This window comes from Athene noctua, chromosome 7, assembly GCF_965140245.1.
Source record: "Athene noctua chromosome 7, bAthNoc1.hap1.1, whole genome shotgun sequence".
Lineage (NCBI taxonomy): Eukaryota > Metazoa > Chordata > Aves > Strigiformes > Strigidae > Athene > Athene noctua.
In genome coordinates this window covers 32,982,437-32,999,943 of record NC_134043.1, presented here as the reverse complement: position 1 = coordinate 32,999,943, position 17,507 = coordinate 32,982,437, and the positions used below count along the sequence as shown (strand labels likewise).

At 39.3% G+C, this 17,507-nt stretch overlaps 1 pseudogene; it reads right to left on the bottom strand.

Moving 5' to 3' along the window:
- LOC141962645 (poly(A) polymerase gamma-like) overlaps window positions 1-16,927 on the bottom strand; it is a 55,222-nt pseudogene extending 38,295 nt beyond the window's left edge.
- Between the last annotated feature and the right edge of the window lie 580 nt (window positions 16,928-17,507).

Sequence of the window (17,507 nt, the reverse complement as noted above, 5' to 3'; positions counted from 1 at the left end):
ATATTATCAGAAAGAATGAATGTTTGAATTAGTAATCACCCAAGTTATGCTTTTGCTTCTTTATGGTTGTTTGCCACTGTGTTTCAAATAAGCTCAAATGCAATTTTCAGAATTTAATACAGCCTTTTTTAGCAGTGCAGAAGGTGTGATTACTATTTTTTTTTTCATTTTACTATTCGGTATAAGATGGGCATTCACATTTAATCATATCCATAGATTACCTCAATGAATACAAATGTGTTACATTATCTTTAAATAAATGAATGTCAATATGTTCTAGGGTAACAGAAGTAATTGCATATTGATAACAGTCATTATCATAAGTCATGGTTGCTGGCAGAAAATCCACTTGTATTTTTTAATAAGGTGCAATATTATGGTCTATTTTGAGATGATAGCTTTCTATTTCCCTATATATAATACAGTATCACCTCAATATAGCTGGCAGACCCGGGGAATAGATAAAATTCAGAATGTAAACCTGCAAATTGTAAGATTTTACAGTCTTTTGAAACTAGGGTGGATATTCCAAGTACCTCAGCAAAACTGATATGAGGGAATCATTATCTGTGCCAGGCTGATGTACCTTCCATTCCACTCAGCACAGCAGATAACAGTGACTAGCACATTATCCTGAACTCATACAACCAGATATTTCAGATTTTGCATTGTAGTTTATTGCAGTTTGCAAAGTACTCTGAAAGACACTTGAGAAGGGACATCTCTCCCTTATTTTTAAGAGGCACAAAACTTTAAAGCTAACTCTATTCCGGATGCATCTGCTATGGGAGAGTAAGGAAGTTATAGCACCCAATATCAAGATTGGAGGCTCTCGTTCTGCACTGCTGCTCTACTTTATTGCTTTAAAGTAGTAGAAAGATAAAACTTGATAAAATAGGTAGACAACTGCAGAGTCCTGTGCCATAGACAGAATATTCCTGAGAAAGTCTACATATAAGCTTTGGAAAAAAACCCACCGAACTAACAAAAACTAAACCAAACCAATGTGGGGGACACATCTGGACAGCGATTTTAACATAAGTCACCAGTAGCTGGAGCAGCAAGAGCACAGCAAAGTCAAAAAAAGGGTGACTATCCCCTATTTGTCAGCTGTGAAGCCATAACTGTAAGAGTCTGCCTAGTTTTGAGTCTCCACACTTAAGAAATACTAGCAGTAGAACTCCAGCAGGAGTTCTCAATGGAGACGAAAACAGGGCAGACCTCTAACAGCCCACTGAAGGGGAGGCTGGAGCTCATGAACTGTAGAAAGAGATTGAAGAAACAGGGTTTATTCACCCTGGAGAACAGAAATCTTGTATGAGGTGGATCTTACTGCTGTGCTCAACAGCCTAAATCATGATACAGAGAAGACCTGACTTCTACTCTTCCCCAAGACAGTCAGTGAAAGCACAAGAAGCAACAATCACAGGTTGCAGCACAGGAAATTCCAATTACATACAAGAAAGGGGGAATTTCAGTGGGAGTAGATAGGCACTAGCATCACCTGCCCAGAGAGGAAGTGTCCCTCTGAAGATTTTCAAAACTCAACTGGACAAAACCTGGATGTACAGGGCCTGACTAGAGTTAGTTTTCTTCATAGCAGCTCATATGGTGACGTGGTTTAGATTCTTGACCAAAACAGTACCAATAACACAGTAATGTTGTAGCTTTTGCTGAACAGCGTTTGCACAGCATTGAGGCCTTCTGTTTCTCACTCAGTCTCATCAGTGGACTGAGATTGGAGGGTGTGCAGTAGGCTGGGAGGGGACACAACCAGGCAGATGACTAACTAAATAGATATTCCATATTATATAACATCATGGTCAGCAATAAGAGAGAAACGAGGGGGTTTTAGGAGGGTTAGTCATCTTTTGCTCAGAAACTGGCTGGGCATCAGCCTAACCACGAGAAGTAGCAAGGGATTGCCTCTGAACCACTTGTTTTATTCTCCCCTATTATTCCACTTACCAAACAATTTTATTCAATCTTGACACACACTCCCCCACCCAAGTCTTCTTGCTTTTATCCTTCCTTTCTCCAAGTATCCCACCAGGGATGAACCAAGCAAGGAAGCAGCTGGTGTGCTTAGCTGACCCACAGGATCAACCCACAATATCTGAGCAGCATGGTCCAAGTCTGAAGCTGGTCCTGCTCTGAGCACAAGCCTGGACTAGATGAGCTCCAGAAACCTCTTTCAATCTAAATGACCCCACAGAGCAACGCACAAGCTTATTTATTCCAAACTTTTCCTGTAGAAATAGCTTGCATTTTGATAACAGCAAGTACTACATGTAAAAGACCATCTGAGTCAGTCCTCTAATAGTCACAGCACACTAGATTGATTTGTGTCAGAGATTCAGGAAAAATACAGGTAATCAGCCTGGCTAGAGCACCGTGCAGTCCCTTGGGAACAGGGCCACCCCAGTCCTGCCACCCACACGCACCAGGCCCACCGCTATCACCATCTCCTGAGAAACAGCCGCATCCAGAGCTGCACGGAGACCCTCGTTTATAATTACTCATAACTTTGCAAGATAAATACACAATAGCATTGCTTTGTGGCACAGTTGTATCACTTTATTGAAGTCCCATGCAGGCAAGAGGAAAGCATCAGCTGTAACTTAACTTAGTCACAGATAGAGAAATAAAATGTTCAGGCACCCAGAGCTGTAGTGGCCAGTGAGCATATTAGTCATAAAAGCTTTCTCCTGAAGTGAGGAGCCTTAGGGGAAAAAGTTTGAGCGTTCTCCTGAACTCCTTTATAACGAAGTGTAATTTATATCTATGTTTGTCACTATGCAATTATTCACTCAAAAACTCAAGCCCAAAACTTTCTATTCAGCATCCAAAGCATCCGATTTTTAAAAAGCCAACTATTTCATAATATTATTAAGAAAAATCGCCCAAGACACTCCTTACAAGCCAGCTGCACTGCCCCCAAGCACCCTGAGGCCTCATCCAGGAGGGACACGCACAGGACCTATCACACACTGTCCCTCAGGGCGAGGCAAACGCTGCCAAGCCCCGTAACGCAACACATCGGCCCTTTGAAGCACCCACAAGCACCGGTTTGTTGTTTGTTTTTTAAAGTTACCTTCACCACAGCCCCAGGCCCGCACACCCCGCGGGCCCAGCAACCAGGCGGTCGCCTAGCAACCCTGTTCTGCGCCGCAGGCGGGGCCGGACCGCAGCTCGGCGCCAGCGGCGGGAGCCCGCGCCCGCCAGGCCCCGCGGGGACGTCGCCGCGGCCGGAGGTGGCTGCGGTGTGCTGCGCAGCGCTCAGCGGACGCCGTCCCCGTGGGCTCTGTCCAGATGCCTGTTAAACCAGGACAGACATAAATATGCAGATGTTGCCACCGTGGCCAGGCTCAGGCCTCACCCAGCTGCTACAGGCACTGGCTGCTGAAGCAGCAACGCCCCACCGGCACAGCGGCGTGCGGGCGGGCAGACACCAAAGGCTCTAACCCTGCGCCTGCAAAGCTGCCCGGCCAACCTTCCCACTCCGGTCAGCAGCGACACAGGGCACTACCACGAGTTAACAGCCACAACAAAGCCCAGACCTGCCTCCGGGTTGAGCTGCTGGTCTTCCTTCAGAGAGGAAACACGCTTCCGTCGTCTTCATACCTACTCCTGTAAAAGCCAGCCCTGAGTGAGAAGAGAGGTGCCGCTGCACCTCAGGTTTTGGAGGCTGGGTGACCACTCCGATTTGCTGCAGCAGCACCTGGGCATTAACATTGTTAATTGGGACCAGCTGGTGGGTGCTGCAGGCCCTGCGAGGTGCTGGCGGGAACACAGCTGGCCCCAGGTGCAAGGGGTAGAAGGGATGTGGTGGGATAACCAACCTTGCTTGAAGGGCTGGGAAGGACTTGGGGGATGTCAGCATTAAGTTTGGGTGCTCCCAGGGTGTTGGCTGTGTAATTGGGGCTCACCTAATGTCCCAGCCGCCTTGCAAAGCACATCAGGGTTAGGCCTTCAAAAGCTGTTCTGTACTGGGGGGATATGAAGGAAAGTCACCCCTTCTGCTGTGCCTTTCTTGGCCTTTACAGAAACAATACACTTCCTGAGAGTACCAGGAATCTTACAAAGCCTCTGGGATTCTCCACGGACCGAAATCTTCCCCAGTTCTGTATGTGAGCTGTGGACAAAACTCTACTCCTCTGTCATTTGTGTTACTGACATCTATCTAAAGATACAGCCTCTGTAAGGGAAGAATGGTCAACAGAAAGATGTCGTTCAGGATTCAGTTGGGACTGACTACATGAACTCAAAAATGGACTTCAGTATTCACATGCTAGGTTTTTTTAATGGTAGAGGTCTGGCAATGTTGGTATTGCAAGTGTAGTATACAGTTGACTTGAAAGTGTGCATGTAAAAATACTGAATTTGTAATACTTTACTGCCTCATGAAAGGCATCTAATTTGGACATGGAACATTTTTGCAGTGAGTAAGCATTTCTATGAATTTCAATATACATAGTTTCCCACAGATTGAATTTTTTATGGAAAGTTGCACATTTCTGAGCTGCAAATACTGTGTATGCTTAGTTAACAGTTTTATGAGCAGCCAAGTTGTGGTTGCTATCAGGTATCATTTTCTGCTGTGTGCTCTTCTTTAACTTCACAGCAAGTGTAAAGGTTGTTCTTAGGAGAAAATCACCTTTCCACTGTGAATTAATCTTTTTTGGTATGCTCCTTATTTCTGGCTTCTGCTGTTCCACTGCTGTCAATATCCAGGTTCTGTACAAGTTGATTGACACATTGAGTGCCCCTTCCTTCTCTCATTTTTAATAATAAAGGATCTACAGACATAGTTATTTGTTCATGCTTTCGTGCATTTTCTGGTGAAGTAATTTTTCATTTTATATGACTACTCTTCTCCAATTTTAATAATTTTTTGCAAATATTCCAGTTACAGTTAAGGCTGAAATAAAGAGCCACATTGTTAAAACTATCCAGTGGGGACCAAAGAAGCCAACACTTAGAACCAGCCTGTCCAGTCCATACAGACTATTTCCTACAATTTTCAGGGTCTTTAAGATTTAAAAGGATTCTCAGTTAACTGTAGCAACTCTGAAATCGAACAAAATTGTCATGAATATTTCAGTGCAGCTCTCTGCTCGATGAAAGCAAGAAGGGGAACAAACTATATTATAATGTGAATTATCCAACTAAAATAAATCCTTATTGAGGGAGAGGGGAGTTAGAAATAGCAATTATGATGAATTTTCAGCGTGGAGGGCTGGTAACTCCGTTACTGAGTGATGTAAATGAGATCATAATTTAGTCCAAGGATCTGTTCTCCAGTTCTAAACTGGTTACCTCCCACTGTGGCAGATGTGAATACATATGGGAGAAAGAACAGAACAGATACATCCAGTGGGTGGACAGGAACAATATACATACTGCTGTATTGTATGTGACCACATAGCAAAGTTAAAATTTTCACTCAGGACATGGACATATGTTTCATGTATGACATATCTTGAATTTTAATAAGCATTACATTTAAAATCTGGTAAAGTGATGTAAAGATATGATAAAGGAAAATCAGAAGTTATATTAGCAGCTCTTCTTTAAATCCACACATTCTGCTATATTAGCTTTACAGCTAATGTTAGCTTTAATATTTTTCTGTATTTGAGCTTGGAGTCCTTTAAATATTCCTAATATGAACTGAAATATTTCTAGTAAGAAATAGACCACAGTGGAACTTTATTATTTCTGTAATTCTGCATCTTTGCCCTGTCTGTGTTCTCACTCTTAATGTCCATAGTATTTTTTGATTTTACAGTGATGACTGTTTCTGTGAAACACATTTTCCAGAATAAGTTAGTGGTGATCACTCATTGCAAGATTTTGTTGATGTTTGTGTCAAATAGTAACAAGATATCTGTACAACAAAAGAGCTGAACATCATGATGGAATATCATCTAGAAAGTTTCTGAATTGTAAAATTGTGTAAATTATGCAAAACTAGGTCTTCCCTGAAGGGTGAGAGACAAGCCTTAAAGTAAGTTGACACAGTTTGTGAAGTGAGAAACAGACCTCATTCTTGTGCAGTTTTTAAAATGTTAGGAAATTCCAAAGAGAAAAGCCTAGTTAAACTAGATAACAGCTCCACAAATCTGAAGTAAACGTTTACTGGGACAATTCCTTCGCTGCTGTGAATGTCCAGCAGCTGGGCAAATGAGAGTCAGCCATGTCTGGTTCAACATTCAATGTGACATGAGTTCCATGAATACTTTCGCCAAGTTTTCCAAGATTTTCACATATCTATCCAAAGCAGAAAATACTTGGTATTCTACACTATTGCAAATGATGTTCTCAAAAGGGATTTGCTGCTGCCATGCAAAAACGCTTTTGATGATGAAAAATGCGTTAGATCAAATTACTCCTTCAAAAGGGGCACAGCCTTGCAGGAAAAGGATGAAGATGTCACATGACACTGGAGGATGTAATTCTTCCCCCTCTCCCCCCAGGTGATATGGGTAGATCTTAGCAGGGAGACGCACCCACTCACCTGCCTGTTGTGTTGTGCACCAGTTTTATTCCTGCTCCGTTAGTGCATGTGACTGGCTGGAAGTAAGAGAGAAGTGGCAGAGCTTTCAAAAGATGGTGGAAATTTTCATCACCGTGACAAGAAAATAGGAAACAAAGGGAGAGGTTAAAGACCTCTTACATCTGTCCTCTCTCTAGAAAAAATGTCTGCTTAGGCCCAAATGCTGTTTTACACAATTTCCAAGAACTAGAGTATACACAGCAGCAATCAGTGATGCAAACTCTTTAACATTCACGAGACTAATATTTGCATGCAGTTTCACCTAGGAGCTTTACATCTTTGACCATTGTGGTCAAGAGTATATAAAGAAACAACAAAAAGTTGATTGCTATCCTGTAGGGAAAATAAAACAGTTAAACCTACTAAACTGCAACTATTCAATTTTGCAATATAACTATATTCCTAGTATTTAGAAAACTGATTCAATGGGAAGTACATCTGGTTTTCTACGAGCCCATCCTTGTAAAGTTTCATAAATTATGTCATTCACTTTATTTTCTGAGTCACTGTGCTGGTTTCGTGGCATATTTGCCATGAAGCAGAAGTTCAGAAGAGTGCTGCAACCTGTCACAAGAGAAAATAAGAAGACTGGAAGAAGGAAAAGGAAGTAAATACTTTAAACATATACAAAGTTGAAGGCCTAAGGGCCTAATTGGTTTCCTGATGTAAGTGTGCAAACAAAAGCCTTCAGTTTAATAGCTTATATGGAACTGTGAGCTACCATTCTGTCACCCACTGCTGAAATGTTGGCCCCTTTTGCTGCACATTTTATTAAAAGAAAGAAGGTATATCTGCGCTCTGGGTGGCCACTGGACAGCTTCCAGGCCTACAGTAAACCATGGCAAATGCTAAACAAAAGACAGCTGAAAACAACCCAAAAGACGAGATTTCATATTTCATCAGAAAGCTCAATAACAGTCTAAATTCAGTGGTGACTCAGAAACAGGGAGGATGCAAAAAGGGAAAAACAAACAGAAAATCTAACTAAATCTAGACCATCTCAGCTCTGTGGAAATGGCACTTTTTCTTTAAATACCTCCAGTCTCTCGTGCACAGGGTAAATTATTTATTGAACCATATCCACTTAGGATTAGTTTATTTGTCAAGACCCAGCACAATAAATTCTTAGCAGTTCTAGATTAATTGTCCATATGTCGTAATGTTGGACTGTTTGGTATCAGCTAATATTTATTTGTTCAGGAGCCTACCAGTACTTTTCAGGGGTGTTAATAACACCTGAATTTAAATAATTAACTTAACCTCTGTATATTATTTATGCAGTCTGAGGGAAAAAATGTAGGACCTCCAAAAGACTATTCATAGCAAGAACTTAGTTTAGGATTTTGGATTGCCTACTGGAATGTCTCTCTTTATTAGTCATATGGTAAACTGAGGGAGACTATTTTTCTAATTTAAACATTTGAATGAGTTGCCAAATGGCAAGAAATATAAATATCCCCATTTTTCTTCTTTTAAATACTTCCCTCAGGATCTCATTTGATCTTGGGGGTGATGTACTATTTTAAAAGTAGCAGGATTAAGCCTTTAGCAAAAAAAGCAAGCAAAATTACAGAAAGAATATGAGAAGGAATAAAAAATGGAGCTGGCAAATAATTTAGCCATTTTTCTATGTTTGCATTTCAACCACTTATTTATATCTAATTAAATCAGGACATTTGGTTTTATTTTCTATCAAGACATTGATTTTTTTCACCTGCCCTCTCTGAAATGATCAATTTGAAACAAATTTTTTAGACTGTCACAAAAACTGTGTATTTCATCCTGAAACCATCTTCCATTTAAAATAGAAGTCAGTGAGGGTAGCTGCAGTGTAAAACAATCCACTTTAAAGATAGAAATTTGTGCCTTTTTAATTCACCTGGTTGAAAAATTCAGAAATGTTTGAACTTACTTGGTTCAAGTGAAAAGTGCTGGTTTGGTTCTTGTCATTTCTGAGATTCAAAAATATCTAAGCCTCACCTCAGGTCTCTTCCAGACCATTTCTTCATTATTTCTTGTAGCTTTTCCAGTTTCTAATTTTCTACCTAGAATTGTATTTTCATTAATAGATGTGACATAAAGTGAAGGTTTAAACAAAGTAAGTGTAGATAGCAAGCACAAATTTTTAACAAGGGTAACTGACCATTCAAACAAGCTCAAATAAACTGTGGAGTATTCATATCTTTATTTTCAAAGCAATGCTGGAAGATGTGTGTTACGAGAATAGTAACAACAACAAAAAAAAACATAATTAGGTTGCCCAGCCTCAATTAGTGTTTGATACTTCTAACACAGAGATATCAGGGTAAACATAGAAGCTTATGCTAAGATGATCCATATCCATAGAAGCCAATCTAAGATGATCGATATGTCTCATCCATCTCTACAGATACGTGATATTTTAAGGTCATCAGAGTAAATGCTTCACTTGAACTGCTGAAGATTACAGTTTGCAATGCAAGATCCAGCATTGACTTCTACATTAGCAAAACACATATATTATTTAAATGTGTGTATATTTACATGTTAAGTGTTATCCACACTACTGTTCCGTAGCTTTAACCTCATGTTTGCAAATCATGACTGGCAGAGTTCAAAATCCCAAAGTCACCAAGAACCATGAAGCCTTGCAGGGCAAGACATTGGCATAGAAAATACCGCAGCACTGTTCCACAAATAATAAACCATGCAAAATAATTTAAATGTTTGACTATATATTTTTGAACTTCTCTAGGGTTTAGATAAAAAGTGGGCCATCTGAACAGAATCTTAGCTGGCATGAAGCCAGATGGTGCCCCAGTTTCCTTAAGGAGACATCAGTGTCTAGTTTGTTGAGTCTGTTCTCATAAGAATAAAAAGAGGACAAATATTAAACCCTATTAAAGTAACCCAAATGTACCCCATAAGTGATAAAGTGGTTGATGAATCAGCATTGTGTTCCTTCCATATGCTAATTTGCAGCATAAATTTCTGTTCACTCCCCTCTTTTCTAACCAGGACTAGTATTCTTTGTGACTGAAGAGAGTGCACAGAGCAGAAGAGTAGTCCTGGAAATTGCAGTTTAATCACTTGCTGACTCAACGACAATTTAGCTAAACAAATGCAGGCTTCAAATTCAGTTATCAATGAGGAAAAATTGTTTTTCTTGAAGAATTATTGAAAGGTCTTGAAGAAATCAGGTATATTCTTACCATGGAAATCCCCCCTTACTTCCATTAAGTGCTTCTCGCTCATCTCTACAGAGAAGATGCTTACATTAGACTAAGGGTTGATGAAATCTCTTTCTGAGAGATATTTTAATTACTTTACATAACATATTTATATTTTCAAATATTAGCCAGTTTCATATAACTAAACTTTTCATAAAACATTCATTGCATTTATATTTATAATAGAGATCAAGAGAAAGTAGGAAGTGGAAAGAAACACAAGAGGTCCATGGAAAGGGAAAAATTTGGCATCAGTCTGATACAAGTAAATGTAAGAAGAATAAAGGTTATTTTAGACATCTGATATCTGGCTCAGAAATGTGTAAAATCAGAAGAGCAAAGCTGCTTTTAAAAGGGCGTACAGTTGTTTCTTTAGACATGAATAACTCCATGTGCAAAACAGTGGTTAACAGGGCATATAATTTAAAAATCCAGCTTCCACAACAGATGGCTTTATTTACCATGTTTAGAAACTTTACATGGGGGAATCTTCCACTGGAAGCACAGTTGTGTGTGCTGCAAAATAATCAGATCTGGGTCAAAAATCAGACTGCCCTAACACTTGGTGCCAATGTTCATGTAAGATTGTCACAATCTGTCCAAAACTGAAAATGATCCAAATAATTAGTCATATTTAGTGTGTGATATTTTCCCTCCTAAAATAATGGTGACTATGTCTCAAGTGGAACATCTGTAAGGGAACAGGTTTCCAGTGTTCCTTTTTTCCCCTTGGTACAGTGTGTGCAGTGTGTCTTTTGTAACACCCTTTCTTGCCATAAAGACCTATAACCATTCAATCTGTCAGCCATATGATAAACTCGGGGAAATACAAAACTGTGTAAAAATCATGATGCGCTGAAGAGTGGCTTGTGAATGGAAACAATGAAGAGCAGCTCTAGGAGACACTAGAAAGAAACACTGTATTACAGCACAGAAAAACACTACTTGATCCTCTTTAAATTTCTTAAATTTAAAGTTTATGGATCCTGAAGGTTTGTTTTTTTCAAATTTGCCTAATATTGAAATTAAGGTCATTGACCAGTTCCAGAGTGTGATTTGCTATTAGCAGTAGTAGGACCAAATATATGTAGTGGTTCAGTCATAAACTTGTCCTAAACTGTATTTTCCTGTTGTGTGCTTCAGAGGAACACATTAGTACAACAAAACTGCACTGGTCTTACTTCTCAGGCAGATCTTCAAACTGTGGAGCCAGAACAGAAAAATGACAAAACTGGTAGATAAAAGCACAGAGAGAATTGGGATGTTCTTCCACATTACTAGTTTCTCAACTAGCAAACAATAATTAACCTAGAACTTTACTAAACAAGAGTTTTATCAGTTCACTAACATAAAAAAATTGTTTAAGTAAAAAAAAAAAAAAAAGTGATACCAGCACTCATATCTAAAGATTCATTGTTATTGTACAAGAAACTGAAAAAAGGCTGCTCAATAGCGTTGCCTGTTTTAAGCTAGAAAAATTGTTATATAGGCATTCACAGAACAGCATAATTAGGATCTTGGAGGTCTTCAGAAAAAGAAATGAGGACAACTTTAAATGCATTTTTTAAGAGTATGTGTATGATACAAGGGCTGGCAGGCTGATTAATGTTCCTTTGGGGTTTGTGGCTTGATTAGCTGTAAATTCTATGTTGCTGTGACAACACTGAGGGCCAGGGTTCTTATTATAATTTGTTTTAAATTGTGGCATTAATTTCTGTGTTTGATTCTTTCATTTTTCTCATACCAAAAGTTTGTTGACTCGCTGATTTTTACACCGTTGACTGTTCAAGCTGTGCCTGAACAAGTCTGGTAGTCTGGTATCTTGGCTCTGTGAAACCAAGAGGCAAACTGACTTTTCAGTGAGAGAAGGATTTCATGTGTTCACAGCAGATGTAAGTTGCCTCGAGGGCACTCTCACGAAAAAAACAGGAGACTATTACAAAGTCTACTGTTTCTAACATGCATATCAATAGGCTGGAAGCTTATCCGGGTTTGAATGTGCTGTGGAGGTATTTTGCAACATACCAATATCAAAAGTCGCTAGTTCAACACTTTCCACAAATTTCCAGAGAAAGATCTAGAAGCCAGAAAAATATATGGGTTAAGTGCAACTTATGTGTCTTTTGATATCAGCCAACTCCTTTGAACTGTTTATTTAGAGAACCTGTCTCTTTACTCCATACTTCAAGCATAACTTCTTGTTAAGAGGCAACTGAAACTCTCTGATGGTGATAGAATTTTGAGATAAGACATTTGATAACAGTTCTAAAACAGAATAGTCCTTTTCTTCTTTAATTTTGGTTAACTATGTATAGCCTAGATTTATTTTGAGGCAGACTTGAGGGCCATCAACAAAAAATAATTTTCTTATGTGGAAATTTTTTTTCTAAAAAGGGGGTCTGTTTCTCAAAGGGCAGACAGCCCAATGGATATTATGGCAAAAATACTTTGTATTTGCCTCCATCAAAATGGTGGATGAAATTGGGAAGGAAGGGGAAGAAAAGAAAGAAGGGGACACTATTTTTTCATGTCTCTAACAATATCATGCTTTTTGATTTTGAAATTTTTCCTGACAGCAATATTGTCTCTTCAAGGATGTGAAGTTACTTAAATTGTTCCTGGATGTGGTATTTCTATTAATACTGCTTGTAAGCTGATTTCCTACGGAGTTTGATTCTGTGTCTTTCGTCGGCCACATCTGCCAGCTGTGTGAAAGCATATGTGCAAGATTAGTGACATTGAGGAAAGGCAATAAACTGACATCACATTAATTCTCTATGGCCAAGCTCTAAGTATGGTGTACGGTGGAGCAGTGACCCTTCTCCTGTCAGTGATCTCTTTGAAGGGCAGGCTGCTAGGCAGCAAGAGCTTAGCACTGCACTTGTAAAGTCTGAAAGAACCTCAGCACATCTGGGTCAGCAATAATAAACTAAGGCACAAGGATGGCACAGATGAGTTGAAATTTCTGTTTTAGGGCTGTGGTAGGAGTTAAAGCACCAGCAAGTAAAATGCGAGTTTAGTTTGTTGAAAGAATTAATAGATATGACTGTGAAAGTAGTCACAGAAAGGAATGTATTCTAACCCTCGTGAAGCCCATTGTTTTTGTTCAAAGCATTAATCAACATCATGTACCAGGCTAGATACTGAACATTGCAACAGTGATATCAAATTTAAACCAGGTCCTAGGAAAAGCAAGAGAGATTGTTTTCATGAGTTCTGTATCAAAAGCAAAAGTCTGCTCTTGATTTGCTGGGTCTTTTTTTGATAATTATTAACAATTAATAAATAAGAGGTTCAGTATTATCTCATTAATAGTTTTTTCAAATGTACATTGGCTTGTGCCATGTACATGCATGGACATAAAAATTCAGTAGATATTTTAGTGACTTAAAATCATTAAGCTAACATCTGAAAGAGTCCTATGGGAGGTGTTTGATGGTTTGAAATGTGCTGATAGTGATGGGTGACAATTTCAGGTGCTGGGCCTTCTAGAGTGAATTATCAGTCTCTCAGAGAAGTCACAGTGAGCAAAAGGTGAGCATGGAAAGTCAGGTTCCCACGGATGAGTTCAGCCCTCCTTCTCTGTGGACTTACAGCTGCCCGTGGGGGAGCAGCAAGTCCTGTCCTACCTGCTGGGGCTTTGGAGAACAGCATGTTGCCTTTCCGTGACCTGGCACTGATCTGGTAGACATCAAAAAGGGCAAATATTTTTAGATTATTTTATGGTTAATTCTACCAGCAACAAACATCTAAGGCAAAAAATCCTGAGTTGGCTGTGTGTTGAATGGATGTGACACCGAACATATCTGCCTGTAATTAGGAAGGTATATACACCGACAGTTGTGGGTTTTTTTTTTACTTTAACACATCATTAACAAGACACAAGCTTTGATTTGAAAGAAAAAGCGAGAAGACAAACTTAAACATTAAAATTGTTTTCAATCATTTAAGATACATAGTTCTCACTCCAGAAGCTTTGATCATGTATAATCCTGTTGAAAGGCTGAATTGTAATCAGCCTCACATACATTATGTTGCAATGCTGTGGCACTAGTGCATGACAGAATTTTATTTTCCATTAGTTCATTCTTTGCTGGAAATATAAACACTCTATATGCTTAATAGTCCAAAAAATGAATGTTATTGCTTTTTAAAATTGCCTGTTAATGAGAATTTTGCTTGCTATTAAAAAATCTGAGTGCCTTAGGACCATCTTTTGAATGCTGACATACCTATTTTCAACACCAACAGTGTCGAACAATCAAAACAAAATCATCTCAGACACTGCTTTTAGTAAAAGCAACTATGTTTTTTAACTGATCAAAATGGATGTTTACAGCATCTGTGGAACCAGGACTGATTTTGAAATGGCTTTTCACTGAACTATGAACAATTTCATATCTAGTCCAGTGCAGCAGTGATGGCTGTGCTAACACATTTGTGGAACAAAGACAGTTATTTTCTAAGGAAAAAGCCCACTGTTCTAAAAAGACTGTTTTTAAGTAGAGAAAAAAAAAGATGTTAGGAAAGGTTGCATTGACCTAAGACATAGAATCCATGCAAATACTCAAGAAAGAGTGAAAGGTCCAAATAGCACTTTGCTTTCTCTTCTGAGCTTGAGCAGGGTCTGATTTTCTGTAGCACCCACAGACCTCAGTTGAAATTAAAGATGTCTGTCCTTTCTAAAAATCAGGACCACACATCTTATCACACACCTGTTGAAACAGCACGTTTGCATTGCCTAACAGCCCATATTGATAGGAGAGAGACTATCAGTGGAAGCAAAACAAAGTGAAGAACGATTGAAAAACTTCCAGCAGATTGTATGCAATGTTAGTGTTGAAACAAAGAGCTTCACTCAACAGTCAGAACTGAGTATAACTGTTAAGCAGGTATTATTTATTTGCAGCGCTGGGCAGCATTGGGGATGGCTCCATCACATCTGCCACATCTGCACTTAGCAATAGCAAGGGCGTCTTGGAAAAGCAGAAGGTCTCTCCTCCTCGTCCTCCCACGCCAGGTCACCTCCACACAGTCACAGTGGAGGAGCTTGGGATGCCACTGGGACATGAGGACACCCAGCTGGCTGCCACCAGAGCTGCCCCTTGTGGGTAGAGGTCTGATCTGGAGAGGCTGGGGCAAGGATCTGCATTACACGGTATCGGTCTGAGGGGTTCAACATTTTGAAAAAAAAAAAACAAAACAAAACAAGAAGAACTCGTTCACAAGAGCAGAAGTCAAAGCATTTGAATAGAGTGGACATGTTCTTGCTACTAGCATTGTCCAGGAAACCCCACCAAGAAATCCCAGCAGGCTGGAGTAAATGCCATGTCGTTTTGCCCACGGTTTAGTTGCACAGAGCATGAGCCAGAAGTTTTCTTAATTTGGCACTAGATGTAGCATTTCATCAGTAACTCTAAGAAAAAAGTTGAAGTACAGAAGTTCCTAGTAACAGGTACAGGTCCATTTTATGCTATACTGGGTCAATAGCTTACAATTTGTTGTTCAGATCATCTAAGCTCCATATACATCTTGTATCCAGGCTTCTCAGATGCCAGTCATCTCCAAGATCAAGACTATCAGAAACAGTTTGCACAGACGGTCTTGCAAACACCAGATCAATCTCAACACCATCAAATTCAAACTTGACAACTGGTACATCCGCATCTTCAACTGCCTTTAGTGTGTACTCCAAGCCGGTAAGATCCAAATGTAAATATTTTGCCACCAACATTAGCTACTGCTGAAGGGGAAAGATTCTTGCTCTCACCAAGTTCTGAAATCCATTCCTTGACTACGTTATTCAGTTTACCAAGAACAACTAGCCTGTGATTCAGCTCTTCCCCATCTTTCAATACCCCAGATGGCTTCATTGCTTCAACTAGCTTCTGAGTATGGATTCAGCCTCGTCTGTCCTTCAGCTCCTGTTTGTTCCAGGGTTAACTTAGACCAGCTTCCAGTTGCTTATCTTGACACTGGCGTCTTCTTAGACACTTGTTTTTTAGGTTCCTGCTATTAGGGATGTACTCAGGAATTTTTCAGACTGTCCAAGGTCTGTCTTATCTTTCCTAGGCAAGGAGTTAAAGGTTTTAAAACATCTTACAAGTGGGTAATGAGTACAGAGGGTAGTTAGAAAAAGTAAAAATGAAATTACATACATTGCAGTAAAATACAGGAAAAAGAAAAGCTAGTAAAACACAAGTGATGGTTAATGTTAAAACTAAATGTCCTACTTTACAGGTCCCTGTACATTAGCAATTTCAAGTATACTTGTAGCAACCTCCCTTCAACATGGTGGTCCGTGTCTGTGGCACACTGGCAGAGCTGTTGGCACTTGCAGAATGAATCATCTACCCAGAAAGGGACCACTCCCAACTGCAGGAGGGGGCTGAACCCTTGCTGGAGTGTGGGAAGGGCTCCTGCAAATCCCAGTCACGCCCAATTTACCTGGTGCTGCCAGCAAAGAGGAGATAATTTGTAAGAGCTTCTGTATACTAACAAGCCACTTAATTAGTAATAACTATGAGTGCAACTGCACACTCCAAAGAAAGAATGGAATTCATACCATTATCAGTTTTACAGAACATTAACTAAATCTGGATTATCCTACCTGCAGTTTTTCAGGCACCGAAAAAAAAAAAAAAAAAAAAAAAGGTTTACTAAATTAATGGTTCTGTTCTCCATCATATTGGGGAAAAGAGATCATATGCACAAGGGCACACTCAAATATAGAGTATGATTAAATAATCTTCATCAGAAATAAACTTTTCATTATATTCAGGTAGGGTACAGAAAAACCAGATCTAAAAATATTTCATTTTCTCTTTCTGAAGTCCTAAGGTAGTGTTCTGAGAGGGAGCTAGAGAGCTATAGACAGCCAGGGGTATTTTTGTAATTATTATGCTTTAATTCTATGTTAAGATGGAAAAACCGAAGTAGGAAGAGAAATTAAATTTAGAAAAGAGGAATTTAGCTCCGCTCAGTTGTAAGTAAAAATATATTCACGTCACAAAACCTTTGATGGCAGCAGGTGTAGTACCTGAGAGAAAGGTGTCTGTGCTGGACAACTTGGAAGGGAAATGATGGGCCGTGTGGGTCTGATCAATGATTTGAGATGACATACTTCCAAAGTGATCACTTCTGTTTCTAGCTGAAGCATCTTAACAGGCAGGTATCTAATACTGGTTTGGCCCATGCAGTGTTACATTTTGTCTCCAGGGCTGTCAATCTGACATGCATCATGACTAACTTAATTGTGATGAGGGAGGCGGAGGGAGAGTGAGAGATAAAGTATCTCCTTCATTTACCACTTGATAATGCATTTTAGTTCTATGGCAGCATATTGGGATACTTTTTTTTCCAACCATTTGCATTTATTTTGTAACAAGTCTTTCTTTTCTTAAATCAATACTGGGAAAAAGAATAGAAATAAAACATTTTTTTAAACTCACTTGTCTTCATTGAAAACAGGCATTCATTGTGAGAAAAAAAATAATTCTGCAGGCAAATGTATCATCTACTTTCCTTCTATGAAAGCCTGCTGAAGGTATTGTACATAGCTAACTAGAGTGCTTACAAGAAAGGAGTATTTTTTTAAAAAAATTTTTTACTCCTGTTCCCATGATGCTGGCTTGGTTGTTTGTCTGAAAGAGGGAGCTAAGAAAGGAAAAGTGATATTAAAGAAAACACCGTTCTCATTATTAGTATTATTATTATTTATACTGAAAACTGAAAATAAA